Source organism: Drosophila ficusphila, unplaced genomic scaffold, assembly GCF_018152265.1.
Source record: "Drosophila ficusphila isolate 14025-0441.05 unplaced genomic scaffold, ASM1815226v1 contig_127, whole genome shotgun sequence".
NCBI lineage: Eukaryota > Metazoa > Arthropoda > Insecta > Diptera > Drosophilidae > Drosophila > Drosophila ficusphila.
Genome location: NW_025064016.1, coordinates 2,585,349 through 2,602,326, shown reverse-complemented (window position 1 = coordinate 2,602,326; position 16,978 = coordinate 2,585,349). Strand labels below are relative to the sequence as shown.

At 39.7% G+C, this 16,978-nt stretch overlaps 1 protein-coding gene across 3 annotated transcripts in view; it reads left to right on the top strand.

Annotated features, from left to right (window-relative positions):
* LOC108095087 (insulin-like growth factor-binding protein complex acid labile subunit) overlaps nt 1-16,978 on the top strand; it is a 58,605-nt gene that overhangs the window by 18,903 nt on the left and 22,724 nt on the right. Inside the window, exons 2-3 of one of the 3 annotated variants that reach the window (XM_017196019.2) lie at nt 3,856-3,899; nt 11,195-11,215. The gene's annotated coding sequence lies outside the window, so the exon portion shown is untranslated. The remainder of the gene's footprint in view (nt 1-3,855; nt 3,900-11,194; nt 11,216-16,978) is intronic. The other 2 variants (XM_017196023.2, XM_017196022.2) reach the window with 2 other exon arrangements.

Genomic DNA, 16,978 nt, shown 5'->3' with positions numbered 1-16,978 from the left:
GCCGCGATGTTTGCCTTCCTTTGGTCACCGCACTCACCACAAGTGCTAAATTTCCAAGGAACCCAAAAAGGAGCAAAAACAGAATTTGCCAGGAACCGAATTCAATTAATGCGGAAATTCGTTGGCACTGCAGAAACCTAAAATCAAAGATAAAAATATATTTGAGGTGGGGAGTACACATCGAATCGGGATTTTACTCCTTTGGGCTCCATATAATATCGATTAGCCGACCCGTTGACCACAGAATTTTGTTTACCATTGCCAGTGGAGAAACTTTGGTACAATATTTATGTGAAGCCAATCGCACCGATGGCATTCATTTCAGTTAGTTAGCACGTTCTAATGCATTTCTGACCCAAATACCCATACACTTTTTGGCTCGTTTCCGTTGAGATTCTCTTCGTTTGCTTTCGTTGGCAACCAGAAATACCGAACAAAAATCTGCATAGAATGATAAAAATATTGAATTAAATCTACGGAAAACGAATTGTGGCCGAGCTCGCTTTAAATTTTCGAAAGAGGTGGAACATGCAATCAATTTATCTTCATGGCTTCAGCTGTCTGGCTGCCAAGTAATCCATAAAACGCATCGATTGAAAGTCCCTCGCTAAATATTAACACCCTCGAAACTTATGCTGTGGAAAATTGAATTTACATCACTGGCAGGCAAATTTGATGGATCACCCTGGGGTGTGGAGGTAGCAAAAAGTTAGCTACTCCCTACTGCCGTGTATCTGTCGGACCTTTCCAATTACTAATTTTAATTATCCCCGCCGTCGGCCAAGTCAGACAAGGCTTGTCAGTGGACCAAAATGCGCAAAATGCAGGACTCACAATGCTCTGTGTTATTCATTCGCTGGTGTTGGCTTTTATTCGATTGTTTGTTTGCGGAAATTGAGCGCTGCATTTGGACAAACTTCTATTTGGGTCAGACAAACAAACAAGCGAATTGGTTGCGGGTCTCATTTGTAACAGATACCATATATCAAAATTTCATTTCATTGCGAGTTGCTGATTAGCATTCGATTTGCATAGTGGGACACCTAACACGATAGTTTCAGTTAAAAACTAATGGGTAACACAATAACGGTTGTCTTTAAAACAAACAATGAAAATTGTTTACTAAATATGATAATCATCTGACAGTTATTTAATGTTGATATGATAGCTTACCAAAGCAACAAGAAAATAAACAATAAACACACAAAGCATTGAAGCCAATAAAACATTGCAAAGGGAAAAAATGTGCATATATTGTAAATAAGCTTTACAAAAGCTAGTAAACAAACATGGATAAAAAAATTTGGTTAAATGTTAAGAATCACTTTAATTGTTTATAACCAATATTTTTATTGTGGCTGGCGTTAAGGGTAAATATTTGTAACCTTTATTAAGCTTAAATCGATTGCTCTTTTTGCTAATAATGCATATGATGATCTCGGTGAACTCATTCGATTTTGTTTGTTTTTCCAAGTCGACAGCGTGTTTGCAGAAGCTCGAAAATCCATTTCAATTTCAGACCATTAGTGTCCCCGTTTGAAAGTGCCGAGTGAGAGAGGCAGAAAAAGTTTTGTTTTCACGCTTCGACATTAAAAGAAAACAGTTTGGCAAAAAATAACCGAAAAAGAATCGCCAAACTTTTGCAGTTTTGTCTGCAGTGCCCCCATTCGCCCCATACTTTCTGCCTCTTCAGCCATTCAATTTTTTTCCACGCGCTGCCATTTTTCAACTTTGGCTGCTTTTTTACTCGGTTTCTTTGTTTGTTTGTTTGGCGGCGAAAAATTAAAGAAAAATAGCAGCTAATGAAATAGAAATAAGCGAGCGTTGACTCCGAGAATCGAAATGTGGTAGCATATGTGAGCGGTTTGCTACTTTTGCGGGTTCTTCACACGACTTTGTTGCTTTGAAAAATATCCTAGATCAACTGAGCGGGAAACTTTGGCTAGGAGTTTATAACTGCTCGACAATTAGTCAAAAAAGTGTACGAAACGTAAGAGTATTTTTTAGTGGAATGAAGCTTTCAATTTGCTGATGTAATCCCTGCTGTGTTGCCATGCTTGCACCAACTTTCTGTGGGAAAGCGTCTCTTTGGGACGCTTTGCTTTTAAGATTTAAATAAAATCTCTAATCCAGTTGAAACTTTTGCCCACATAAGTATGCAGCAGTTTTTGAGTTTTGCCTTTCGTCGGAAACCACAAGTCGCCCCTTATTTCGGTCTCCATGTACGCACTGTTATTTAATTTAATTAAAAATATCTCTTTCTGGCTTCGTGTTTGCCAAAAAGTTAGCACAGCTCGGTGAAAAAATATGACTAACGATGTGCAGGAGTGCCACGCCCCCGTCACTCAGACACGCCCACACTTCTAAGCTACCCGAACCAAATAGCTGGGATCCTGGATACAGGGGGCACTCTGGGGGCATCCACGTGCCGTCGCTTTCTTTTGTTGCCGGGAGAGTGGGTCATGTGGGTCAAGTGGTCGGTCAAGTGCTGGGCAGTGGATGGGTGGTGATGTGGTGCGATGCGGTGTGGTGTGGTGCGGTGGTCTCTGATGTCCTGGCACGGGTTAAGTGGCTTTTAATGAAAGTTAGCATCCGCTTTAATGCAACTTGTTGTCGGGAGTCGTGTTGCCGAGACCGGAACTCGAATCATCGAGCACTTTCACCCAGACGAAACTGAAAGCCAACAGCTTTGGCAGTTCGGTTAAATAAATTAAATCTACTTAGCCGGGGCTTTAAGGTCTCATCGTCTCATTCATTGTTTTGGCTCTGCGGTTTCCCCGCCGCCAAAAGTTATTAAATTTATTGTACTCAATTTATGATCAAAGGGAAGGTCGCCCATTCTATCCGCGTCCTTTGCATTGCACTTTTTTAATACAAATATTATTTCTGGTCTTTTGTTTATTTTGTAACCTTCGTTTCCCCAGTTTTTTATGTGAGCTGCGAGCTTTCGCTTTGGCTTTGCGTACTTTTTTGCGGCACTTTTTACTTCATTTCCTGACCCCCGTGCTTCCTGATCGGAATTCTGTATTTCCGGTACGTCCATTACGAATTTTAAATGCAATTCTGCTTTGTTGTGGCCCTGTGTGCTTTTTTGTCTCGTATTTATTTTGGCAACTGGGGCACAAAATTTGCAGCTTTGAAGTCTTCAACAAAGATGTAAAATTGTTGAAACTTTTAAGGTTTGAGGATAAATGCTTCGATTGTTATAAAATAACCAATTAAATTTACTTAAACATTAATGTTATGCAGAGAATAGCAACTGAATTGTCAAGTGAAATAATAAATAAATAATTGCGTTAAGCTTTGACCCCTATTTTCCGATTCAAGTCCACACCCTCTTCTAAATTAATTTGTTTGCATTTGGCATCTTTACACCACATTTAATAAACCCGGCCAGATTTGTATCTGCAACATTTGTCTTTCCTTCGCCGCTGTGGTCAGGGGTTTTCCGGCTTTTCCACTCAGTTTTCCCCAGAGTCTCCGAATTCCCTACAGACTTTCGGGCTGCTTAGCATGCCTGTCGCCTAGGCTCAACGTTCAGTGATTTTAATTAACATTTCTGATTTTGCGGCTCACCACGACCCCAACTCTAATTCTCCAAGTTAATGAGTGTATGTGTGTGTTTGGGTGTGTGTGTGTGGGTTTATTAGCACACCTGTGTACAGGTTACACGCAGATTCCTTTCCCACGTGACTTCGGCTTTAACTTCGTCTGCCCAACTAATTGAATTGCTACTTGCTTAATTAACTAGAGAGATAACTTGTCCCTGATTAAGATTTTGTCAACATTTAATACGCCTAATGCGACTTGATTAATGCATTTTAATCATCATATATATTCCGCTCTTCATTGCAGACAGACGACCAAATTGAAAGTTCAATAAACCCACACAGAAGAGGGTAAGATTATTTGATTTTTCCCAAGTTGTGTTGACATTTGTGACAGATTTCAATGCTTTGACAGTTGCACTCGATTTGTGCCATTTATCATACTATCAATCGATGGGAATGATTTTGTTTTCATAATTTTATTTCTGGCAATATTGCGGCAAATTCATTGCAACTGTCTTGTATTTAAGGAAAATATTTTCAATGGGAGCTGCCAAATATTTCGGCCCTAAAATGCCAAAAGCTCCTGCCAAAGATGTCGATGGCCAATCGTAGCTTGTTTAACAATATGCTGACCATGGCTCAAAGGCAGCAAATTCGATATGTGCAGGAATGAAAGAAATTCGAACTGAAATCCAATATCAAAGCGCAAAATGACTGCAAGCTAAAACTACGACTGCTATCGTATCTTTCCTGGATGTGTGGGTGGAATCTGGAGTGTGTCCGACTTCCTTAATCAATCGGAGGAGAAATCATATTATGAACACACACACATATATTCCCATAAAAAGGTATGGCAGAAAACTAGGCAAGGAAATGAGAGAGCAAATGTGGAATTAAGAATACTTTGAAAGACAGGAGAGTACTGTGTCAATAGTTAAATTAAAACGAGGTTCTGTATTAAAATCCAATTTAAATTATTAAACAAGCATGAAAATTGCTACATTTTTAGAAATTTAACTCTCAAGGAGTATAGCTCTTCAAGCTTATTTAACACTCACTTGGCCCACTGCCTAACTAACCGATGAAGTTGATAATGATAAAAAGGCCAGATAAGATTCGCCTGAGAAATGCCTTAAGATGAATGGCGAAGGAGGAAAGCAGAAGAAAACCAGGCAGCACAAAGAGCCGGCGGAAGGAGCAGCATAAATTATGAAAAGAAATTTTCATGCATGTGCATGAGAGAGCGGAGGATCCTTCTTGCGAACTGCTATCAGCCCGTCGTCTCCGTAATTAATTTGATTTCTTTCATTCCGGCGAAGAAAATGCGAAAAGGGTCCCAAAACAGGACGAGTTAAATTAATTGAAAGGCGAGCGGAAGAAAGCGAATTAAGCGAGTGCTGCATATTAATAATTTTTCAGCAAGTTGGGGGCTTAAAGTCGATGTCCCGGCCAATGAACTCGCCATTTTAACCGAGACACGAGTCCTGAAAACCCCGTTGTCCTGCCAGCTTCGCCTTCCACAGGCCAGGCGTGTCGACATTGGTAATAAAGCGCTCACTTGCATTTGTCCAGGATGCTGGGAATTCATGTGCTTGTGTGTGTTTGTGTCTGTGAGGGGGGGTGTGTGTCTGTGTGAGAATGCCAAGTGTTGCTCTGTGTGTGTGTGTATGTATGCCCGAATGAGGTTAAGAGCTTAATGAGTGCTGACAAGGCAACCTGTAGTTGACATATGACATTTTTATGTGCCTCGAAGCCTTCGCAACAAGGGTTTCCTATTAATACACATCCTCCTCCTCCTCGGAGGCCCCAAGATGGATCCTTCGCCCCGTCCATTACTTCGCTCTCCAGGAGCACTTGCCTCAAGGTAAATGCTAAGGTTTTGACTTAATTAGTGCCGAGAGTTAGTCAAGTTAGCCTCGTTTTTATGCTAGTTTTCCGTGTGTGTGTGAGTGTGTGTGTGCGCGGTTGTGGCAGAATGCGTAGAAAATGTGGCACCATTTTCGGTCATTTAACTCTGGTATTTTGGGTCTGCTCGGAAATACTTGAGAAATAAAAAGAGGCGCCAGTTATTTACGTATGGAAACGCTGCATAAATACAGATGATAAAATGTGGAATTAAAAGAATTTTTGAAGGTCAGTAAGGTTTTCAGAAGGGTACTTACTGGGCAACTACTTCAATTAATTTTAATTTTTTGTAAACATGGCCTTCTTAGGGTAATTCTTTAAGTGGTATGTATGTATCACTGAATATAAAAAGCCTTTGCAAAACAAAACCGTATATTAAGTGCTTATAATATTATTACCAGTGTTATTATCTATCTAAAATATTTCAAAGTTTTTTTTCTCCACAAGATATACCCACGTTGAGAAGATTGACTGAGCACCCTTTTGGCTTATTTACTTCGATTAAATTTGTGTCTGATGCTCGTTCTCGTTTGACAATTAGTCAGCACAAGTCAACAAGTTATGCAGCTTGCAGTGCCACCCCGTTTTAACAACATGCAAACACACTCGCCGCAGATCCCCGATATCTCCCCCCTTTATACATACATATATCCCTTTATCCATGGCCAAGTCGGGTGACCACTGGACCATTTTGTACTCGGCCACGTTGTTTGCCATTGTTAACCACTCGTGGCCATTGTTTATTTGACTGCCGTTGCCGTTGCCGTTGTTGATATTGCAAGCTGATGACATTAATTGTTACATTTCCAGTTTGGCCCTCCCTCGGTTGCGCTTTTAACGCCTGGCTGGCTTTAAGTTTTGGCTTACCCTCATCTAGGGACTTTCATTTCGACCCACTCGCCATTTTTCGCCGAGATGGCATATCAGTTTCGTTAACGCGCTCTTGATTTATTACTCCGACTTGGCAACCCGCAGGCGGCATTAGTTTTTACGACGGAGGAGAGTCCCGTGCCAAGTTAGACAGTTTTAATTAAATTTTAATTAATTATTCATAATCCAGTCGTTTTCCGCCCAGGGAGCAGAGGTTGCTTCATGTGCTGCCGAAAATGTATAGCCGAAAGTGTGTTGCATATTTAACAACCCAGTAAAGTGTTCCAAGGCCTGATTGAGTGGCTGCATAAATGCTATGGCGCTTTGGGGCTTTAAGAAATGTTAAACAGTTGAAGTATACCTCAATTTAATACCTTCATTAAATTGTAAATACAATTGTACAATACAGCCATTATATAAATCAAGAACTCTTTCTGTGTTAAAGTCTGTTCTACACAAAACCTATTAAAAGCAATTACATTACAAAATATTCTACGAATTCTATTAATTTCGCCCTTGACTTGGTTTCGCTGCACATAAATTAAGTATTGCAATTGTTGGGCGTGCAGTGGCCGCTAATTGAGTGCCAAATGTTCGAGTTCACAAGTCAATTACCCGCACTGCACATCCAGCCGCACTTGAGCAAATCATTTGACAGACAACCGGGAGCAGAAAAAAAAATTCATCGTACATCAAGTACAAAAAAAAAGGAACAACAGCAACGTACTCACGCAACATCAACAAGTTCATTAAAAAAGTTAGCACAAAAGCAGCTGAAAAAGGCAAAAAGCCGGCGAATGAAACTCAGGCGAACGGAACCCCACAAATGTAACGCTTCACTAGAACTTGGCAAAATTGTTTATTTTTTTACCCCTGACGCGGGGTGATGCGGCTCATTTGTGTGCGACCACAAAATGGCGGCAAAGAGGGAAAAGCGCAATAACTGCAGTGATTAACAGGAAGACAGCTGGCAACTTCTCCTTTGTGAAACAAGTTCATAATGAGAAGATTCCAGTGAAAGTGCAATATGCACTTTAAGGTGATACATTATTTAACAGAAATCAAATAACTATTACGATCATTATATAAAATAATTCATTGAGGTATCTCAAAGTGTAAGGAATAATATTGGCCCGACAGTAGTTTTATTTACCCAGTAAATTGTTTCGATTGCCAATTTAAGCCATTTGCATATCATAAATAAAGTTATTATCTTTAGCACGTTCCCTCCAATTACCAATTTACCAGACGTGGGAATATCTTTTGCTTTGAACGCGTTTTGCACCCTCATAAAAGGGAAATCATCTTGCCAGGAGCAACCCCAATCGAAGTCAGTTTGAATGGGTTTTCAGGGGTGTTAGTCGAAACCGGAAATGATTGTGCAATTGAATTGTGCGAAATGCCAGAGCTCGAATGCAAGGTAACCCCATCGAAGCACTTCCCGTATGCACATTTTGTTGCACCTTAATGACGCCACCCAAGTGTATCGATGTCCGGAGGTCCAAAGTCCGCAGAGAAAGGGGAAAGGAAAGTAAACCCGTGAAAAGTTCAGCCCGACATTTGCTCTTTGTTATGCACATGCATTGTTAACGGGGATGAATCCAGCGAACACCATTCTCCCCTTTTTATTTTGTTTCCGGAAGTTTGTGGTGGGAAATTTCATTTATGCTGACACTTGACTTGGCTTTCCGTGCTAGTTCGCCTTTTCCTTTCGCTGTTAGCTCGCCCCTTTTTATTCGAAGGGTCGGACTTAATTTGCTGCAAATAAATAATGGAAACAGACGCTGAGCTGGCCAGTTCGATTTGGCCTTGGCGCCCAATGAAGTTTATATTGTGTTCGAGTTGTGCACTTTTTCCATTTCCTCCTTCGGGCGGAGTGGTTTCACTGAGGAAAAAACATACAAAGTTTTTTTTTCAATGAATGGAGTATGTATAGAAACAATCTAACTAATAAACAGACATGACAACTTTTATGTTGAAGTATGTATGTATTATACTTTTTTTTATTTAAAAAATCTGAAACACTTTTATATTTTCATAAAAAAAATTGTAAAAAAAAATTGTATAACAGTGCCTGAAGCGGAAACGTGTTGACTGAGCAGCCGTCGGATGTCCAAGAGGAAAAAGGAAAAGCGCCGAGTGGAAAGCAGCCAAACAGATAGCGCTTTTCCTTCTGCCACACTTTTCCTCTCCTCACTAACCTTGACTTGGTTTGCTTTTCAGTGTTCGGTGTGACAATTTAATTGTTTTGTAATTGTTTAGACTTTGCAGGGAGTCCTGATTTATGGCCAAATTGATTGGGGGTCAAGTACCCGCATTATATTGACTACCAGCAAGTGACCCAAAAACGATGTTCATAAATGTTGCAACACCTGCTGCAATGTTGATTCGGAATTTGCAAACGAATTCCCATTCAATTGTCAGAAGCCAGTGATAGATTAAATTTGTAGGAGCCAAATATTTGTAGCCGGACATTTATGTGCTTGTTAATCGGGTGGCAAACTAAATAAGTTATGAGTGGCTAACTGTGACATCTAGTCGAGCATTCGTTGCATTCGGATTTACTTTCAAACGTATTTGGCCAGCCATAAATCCCCATCGAAATGTGGGTTAATGTGGGCTCGAGAGTTGGCCTTTTAATTCCTCCTTTGTCCTGGCTATAAATCTCCTCCAGAACGGGCCAGGAAATGCAAGTGCAACATTTGTCTAGCGAACTTTTAGCCTGCCAGTCGAGTGAGTGCTTGTGAGATGCAAAATTAGCTATTTTAAAGCTAGGAAGATAGCGAAGAATAGATTTGTTTGGAGGTAATCATGTCGAAAATATAAATTGTGTATTAAGATTTTTTTCTTGTGTTTCGGCTTTACGGTGTTTTTAAAGAGTTAAGATACTTAGAAAATTATTTCTGTTTTTCTTTTTAGAAATCCGTTATGTAAACATGAAATTTATCTACAAATTTTCATATGTGCAACTAAGTGTTCTTTGTTTGACGGTTTGGGATGCTTGATTCCGCTTCTATTTGTGATCTCTACCCTGAAGCACTTCCCTGCAAACAGGATACGCCTAAGCAGGTGTAGTGGTGGAAAAGTTTTGTAAAGGATTGCAGTGCGTGTAATTGCCTGGCTTGGGGTGAACTTTAACCCTTTACATGGTGGTGATGCATATCTGCATCATACCGTTCAAATTCATTTATTTTTCAACGGGCGTTGCAAAACTTTCTGAAATCTTTTTGATGCAGTTCAGAAACTTTCGTTTTTTATATAACAAGTGTTAGTCACTCAGAATTCTGTCCAATACTCAACAGATAATTACTTTTCCCGCCAATTTGGTGAATGTGGAAATCTGAACTGGTTGTGCAGTTTCTCATCCAAATTTAAATATCAAAAAAAAAATGTATAGTTAATTTAATTTATATTTATAAACAGGTAAAAATTATATTTAGTTATATATTGTCGAGTTTTTGTGTTTGTTGCATTATAATACGAATAAATCAACAATTTTGCCTTGTTGCAGATATGCATTAAAGTAGCTTTACACATAGAAAAAATAAGGTAAAACCAAAAAAATTAAAAAAATAAAAAGAAGTGTATTTTTTATTTTCACTTATCTACCAAACAAAAAAAAATGAAGAAAATCGGAGTTATTGCCATGTAAAGGGTTAAGCCAGCTTCATCAGCTGGAAGGCACCCGCCCACCTAGCACAAAAGTTTCCTGCCGTTAGTTGCTCAAATGAAGTTAGCAAAACTGATTAACTCTCGGCAGCTTGGCTTGATTCCCTCCTCCAGCTCTTGGCCCAGAATCCGGAGCCCAGAGACCCGGCTAACTAATTGAATTTCCCCGGCGCACTGCAGCGTCCAATAAAAATTATACTTTCCTCCTACTTCTGCTTAACGATGGTTTGTGCAGCAATGGCATTTTGATGTCTAATATGGTTTTAATGGAATACTTGCTGCATTTGCAGTGGCATTAAAACCCAATTGCATTTTGTCCGACAGCCATGGGTTCTGACCTTAGCCATTTGGTGTCTGCATAAATCTTAACAGCCAGCCACGCCCTCTTCCAGCCTTCATTTCACTGGCTTTTAAATCGTTTGGATAGTTTAGCCAAGGGCTCACTCTCAGCGCGTCAATGTCGTTGTCATGCCATTTGGACCCCGGGCTTTAGTTTGGTTTTAGTTTCAGTGCAGGCCATTTATAGAGAAACGCCCTCTGGCGGCGATGACACGCGAGTGTCACGCCCACTTTGGGATAAACAAACTGGGCAGCCAGTTAGTCGCTTGGCTAATTCAGCTTTTTTCCATGATATATGGCGCGTTCTTTCGAGCACAAAATATAAAAATTCTAGGATTTGAAAAAATGTTAAATTGGTATCACGCATTTAAAAATAATTGTTTCTAAGCTGCACAAAATTATTTTTATATACAGCAATAAAGTTTTCTCCACGTTTTACACATTCCTAGTTTAAATAAAACCCGCACTTGCATTTGCAAACAGATTCCGCAGCTCGTGTGCCATTGAAATTAATGCTTCCTTTATAAGTTGCCATCCTCCACTCGCTCAATGACAAATTTCCCTGGGCACTTTGGGCCATAGTGTGTTTACCAAAGCTTATGCAGCTGAAAAGGTTGACAGTTGCCATTGAAATCTCAGCGCTGCCAAGGTGAGAACGCTCACATTGGCCTTACTGCATACGAGTTTATAAGTACATTATATATCCAAGATCCCTTAAACGTCACTTGAACATTAGCCAAGGGGACTCACTTTGGCACCAGTAAATGCTGAGCATGTAGAGCTCTCTGGCTAATTAATGTAAACGCAACTTGGCCTGGAAAAAGTTTTTTAATTATTATTTTCCTTCTCTGTCATTCCAGGATACCGTAACTATAGCAAATGTGAGTATTTGATTATGAAGTTTATTGTGGTGGGAAGCCAACCATTGGTACAATGTAAGTAACTGATAACTCAACTAAATTAGAAGTAATTAATTAAGTCTCAATAATGCCATAATCGCATTATTTAATTCTACTGTTCTCCTTGTTTCGGGAAAAATTCTTCAACGGTTTGATTTCTAACTCAAGCAAAATTTACGCATTTTTCAGCTCGATAAACTCTGCGCGTTTAATTAGCAGCTAAATTGAGTTTCTTGGCTGTTCAACTCAAAGACCAATTAGTGTCAATAATCAGCTAAGATTTTTTGCCCGCCTTTGCGTCTGCGATCCACTTGCGCCGCAATTATTCTTCAATTTATGAAATTGAACACACTTTTTGATGACCCCATAAAATGGAACATAAAATTCCATAAATGCCGGCTGCTCCGCATGAATTTCGTTGCGAAATGGAATTTTGCCATTTAAGAAAACATTTTCTAAAATCCATTTTGCGCTCTCTGTGTTTTTACTTGATTAATTTTTGCGGCTATAAAGAAAAATAATGAAATTTCTTTGAGAAAATAAAAACAGAAGAAAAAGGTAGCGTTGCCGTGGTTCCTGGAAAATGTAACGAAATTAAATTATACAAATTTGCATTTAGTGGGCGAATGAATGTGCGGAAAAGTAGGCAGCAAAAAGTTTTCCTACACGAATCCATTTGCAGCCAGCTGGAAAAGTCTTCTGTCGATGATGATGATGATGGCTTTTACTTTGTGTATTATTTTCTTTCCGAACTAAATTAAAAAGTTTTTTTGGGCATCGGTATCCGATTATAATGAGCTTGTCATGCTGGTTGATGGTCGAATAAACCGAAAAAACGGTTATAATGTAATATATTATATGTGTTTTCCTAAAACACAACCAAATTTCAGCAGCAACAAATGAGTTGTGCAACAGTTTTTAATTGACATGAAAAAAGAATAAACAGCAGTATAAAAATAACAGTCATATATTTCCACTGTTTGCACACAAGTTTTGCTCGCTGGCAATGTTTGATTAATGCGAATGTGCGGAAAACTGCGCGGCAAATAATGAAAAATGACTGCCTGCCACAGACACACAGACTGGGAAAACTGGCTAAACAACTAAAAACGAGTAACACACACAGCTGGCGGCTTCTGGGCCCTGTTAAATATAAAATTCTATGAATTTGTACGTACATCATTTGAAAATCGTAAAACTTGCAAGTGTTTTCCACCGTATATATACATGCGGTGTGTGCTGAGTGAGAGCTGTCATAAACAGGAGGGAAAAGGTAAGCTGTCTGCGCCTTTTTCACTGCCGTTTCCTGCGTTTATTATTTTTTTATTCCTGTGTAAAGAGCACTGCCACAAAAAAGGCGCTTCTTTATGTAATTATAATGCCCTGGCAAAATGCTGATGATCATGCAAGCGCTGCTGACGATGATTACTAAGTTATTTGCCCAAGTTTATGGCCGTGCAAAATGTAAAGGATTTTATACGCACCCGGGCCATGTGCACAAATTAATAATCTTCACTCAGGCAAATTAAATTTAGAATTGAATTGCCTCCTGCAGGGCTTGCATAAAATTTGGGAGCTCAGCCAGAGTTTTTAAGGGATGTGCAAAATAAACTATTCTGGAAGCTGAGCGAATTGCACACAATCGTGTTTAGGATGCCGGAAACAAATAATAATGTGCGTTGGCGCCAAAATCAATACTGGGGTTAAACGGGAAGTTGACATGTAACGACATCGTGCCAGTTGCTAATGAATGTCAGGGAGTATATATGCCGTCCCCTTTCAACTTTCACCTATCTGTCAGTCACTCTCGGCTCGTCTGCCAGTCATGCAAACGAATAAAAACGCTTTTATTGTAATCCGCAATGTCAAAATGCTGCAGCGGATGTTTAGCCAAATGTGCGGACATGGGAAAACTCTTGGGGAAAGTGTTTTCCTTCACCCAAATGTATATGTACCTGGGCCTTATCGCATGCCACGCAGTTATTTCGGGTACGGCCCTGAATTTCTGCCTGCCAAACTATAAAATTCTCCCCGGGCACACACACATACAAAATCCAAACAAGAAAAAATGGTTTAAGGTCTATTGATTATCCATTGATAAATGGTGGACATTTTTTTTTGTGCGACAGTGAGAGTGAGTCTGCCACTTCAGGTTAAATAGTTTAAGAATGTCTGCCACATTAAAAAACAATTTCCGCTAAATCACTTTCAAGGAAACCAGGAAGCGGGAGAGGAAGTCATCGCAGACATGACTTGAAGAGAAATTCCTGCGGAGAAATTTCAGCATAAAAGAAAGTATGACAGTAAAAGTAAGCAACACGCCTTATGTAACAAATCAAGTGCCAGAAGGTTTATTCTCCTCCGGCTTGGCGAATGCTTTATGTCACTTGAAGGGGAATTATAAAGCTTATTGATTTTAGACAGACCGAAGTGCGGTGAATAAGCGAAAGGAAGCATTCACGTGGGTGTAGGTATTAAATTCATTTAAAAGTTTGTAAGCTCCAGAAATATGATATTTGTTTGTTTGTTCTATTTTGGGAGATATTTCTTGAGTTTACTTTTCTAGTAGTTCATTCAACTGTCTGCTAGACCCAATGGCACAGCTCACCCTGCGGCGGGAAAACAGCAGCATAAAAATCTCAAAGAAATATTAATAAAAGATGAGCGACATTAGTGTCTTGGTTTCGTTCCCTCCCATTACAGTTTCCCCTTCTCGCCGCCCGTTTTTTAGGATTTTTTGTAAATGTCCAACCCAAAACCGTAAAACGAAGAAGAAAACAACGTTTTTACTACTTCCTTTTTTTTTGTGCTGTTTTGGCCAGCGTCTCTAACCTCGAGCATTCTGTTGACCTTTTTCGAAGCTGTTTGGCTTCGGATTTAGCCATTGGGTGCGAGATGCTTTAAAGGGTCGACGAATGCAAAAAGAAAATGTCATAAATTTGTAACACTTTTGCGGGGAGGATTCCAGACAAGATGACGAGCAGTTGGCCTGGTGAGGGAGAGGGGTATAGGGTCCCGGGAAAGAGACAGCAGATTACAAGCTCGGAGCATTTTGTTGGGAGCTGTGATGTGCCTGAAGGTCTTTTAGCCACTTTTAAAAAATTATAAAAAAACTCAAAAACTAAAAAGGAAACTTTACATTTTTACTAACATTTTTCTTATTATTAATTTTTAAATTAAATCTGTAAAAAGTTGGTTCTAAACCAGAAACATCACACATTTGTTTAGTTATTTATAATAAAATATTAGTCTTGACAGCTGTTAAAAAACTTTTTTTTCAATTTAGCTATATCTGTCCCTGGTTATGACATCTCTGTTCGAAAGCAATATCCCTGCTAGAGCAGAAAGGCAAACAACAAAATGCGAAACTTGGCCTCCGGCACACAATTTGTCACACATACAGGGCACATAAATTAAATATATATACACAAGTTGGAGATGACTGGACTTTCTGGTTTCGGTTTCTATTTCAGACTCGGATTCGGATTCGCTTCTTGTGACGATTTTTTGGCCTTCCTTTTTTGGTCCACAGCATAGTTTGCTGGACCATTTGATTAATAAATTGTTTAGAACACAAACTTACTGACTTGTGGCTAATAAAATATGAATGCTAAAACTTTGCGGGCGGCAGCATCAAAGGCCAGACATGAGTCGCAAATTAGTCATGCGCATATATGTCGAGTAATTTATGTTTGCGTTGATGTATGTGGCCCAGAGGCAGTCACATTTAACCCCAGTTAGCATTAGTGAGCTGCTCCATATGCTTTCCCGCCGAATTTCCATAACGAAACGAGGTTTGGGTTGCAAAAGCCAACACGGACATTCCAGTTCGTTCCACGCTGCGTATGCGTAATTTGATTTTTCGTTCCTTTTGCGTTCGGGCAATGATTTTTGTTCCCTTACACATTTGTCGCTTTTCGCAAAAAAGAAGTGGTCCTTCCTCTGCTTTTTGTTTGGGTCGCCTTTTTGATTACATCTCAATCAATTGGTGGCAGTTTTATGTTTGCACATTTCAACATCTTTCGGCTCTTCAAATGTTCATTTTTACGATGCCTGCGGTGATTCTGGTTGGCCCATGAAAATTTGTTAGCTTTTCAAGTTTTTCCCCTTTTTTCCTCGATGTATGGCCTTATTTTTGTGTGTGCGTAAAAGTTTGTTTATATCATATTACCATTTTATTGTATTGTTTGGATCTCTTCGAACTCTGTAAAAATATTTAAAATTGATTTTCAAGTCTTTTTATGCCTGATTGTGTACAATGAAATTCGTTTGAATTGGAAAAAACTTATTTAAATTAGCAAACACTTTAAAAGAAGCAACGCCAATGTCATTAACCGCTTTCCATAGAAATTTAAACCTGCGGACCTAAAGAGCTGTTTAAAAATTCTGTTTGAAATGCCTTCATTTCATTTGCTTGCCCAAAAATAAAAAGGACGTAAACAAAACAGAACCCTGGGGCCCGGCGTCAGTCAGAATACAATTCAATTTTGTTTAGCAAAGAAATTTTAGAGCCCGGCTTTTCGGGGGGTGAAGCTCACTGATCTGAAAAAAAGGGCCAAGTTATTTTATAAAATTATATTTCATCTAGCAGAAGGCACGAAGGAGGCCCAAAGACCAAAGCTCAGCCAGTCGAGTGGCAGCATAATTTTCATTCAATTCCGCTCATTCGTTCTGCGTTTGGCCAGGTCACCGGAGTTGTGGACGGGATGCATTCATGGCTATTTGCCATCATTTGTGTGTTTATCCACTTAGAAATGAAGCGATTTGATTTCCCGGTAAATGAGGCATTTTCTGCAATCAGTTTGCATTGACTGGGGTCCTAATTTCCACATTTCCCTTAATTCCCTTCCCTTACAATTTGGCGGGGCAGGTTTCCAGTTGTATTTGCAGCTTCATTAAATCGCGTTGTGGTCGCTCCTGTTATCCGCCTCTCACTTTGACTGGAAGTGCACTTTTAGCACAAATTTCCTTTTCTTGTTGGCAGGAGCTTCCTTTGTTCTCGGCCAGCCTGCAAGGATGTGGCTGATGAAATGACGACGATGAGGATGAGGATGAGGATGGGGACAAGGATGAGTTTGCCGGAGGCCTGGTCGTTCCACTTTGCCAGCACTAAAGTGTTAAATCGCATAATTATGTCTCTCATGGCGCGCACTTCACTAAACTGCAAAGTTATCCAGCGACTGCCTTTGGCATCGTTTGTTCTTCGCACTTTCCTTCGCAGCTAAGCTTTCTAAGGACACAAAGAAAAGTATAAAATGATGAAATTACGTCAAGGATGGCACACTTTCTTTTAAACAAAAATTACAGTTTTCACAACGCCTTTCGGCATTCGCAAATTAATTTTTAACTACTTCTACTCAGTATCCAAAAGTCGGCTCGGTTTCTTTTACTTTTTATCCCAGCTCCCTCACATGATGAAAGATCCTTTGTGTCCCGGCTCTTTTATTTTCCTTTCCACTTTCCACATACTGTGCGAATTTCCTCGCACTCCAAGGCATTTTCTTTTGGCCATGTGTTTGCTTTGTCATCCGAGGCTCAAGCTCGACTTAATTATATTTTAAGTTGACTGCTTGCATTAATACTCGCAGCGCAAAAGGAAACTGGAAAATGAAAAAAATTGTTTTCCCCGACACTCGCGAAGAAAGCAAAAGTTTCGCCCAAAGCCTAATGACTAAATTGAGAGCCAGTTTGCCCGAGTTCTCAACACACATTAAAGGCAAATAATTTGCATAGCCAACCCGGCGG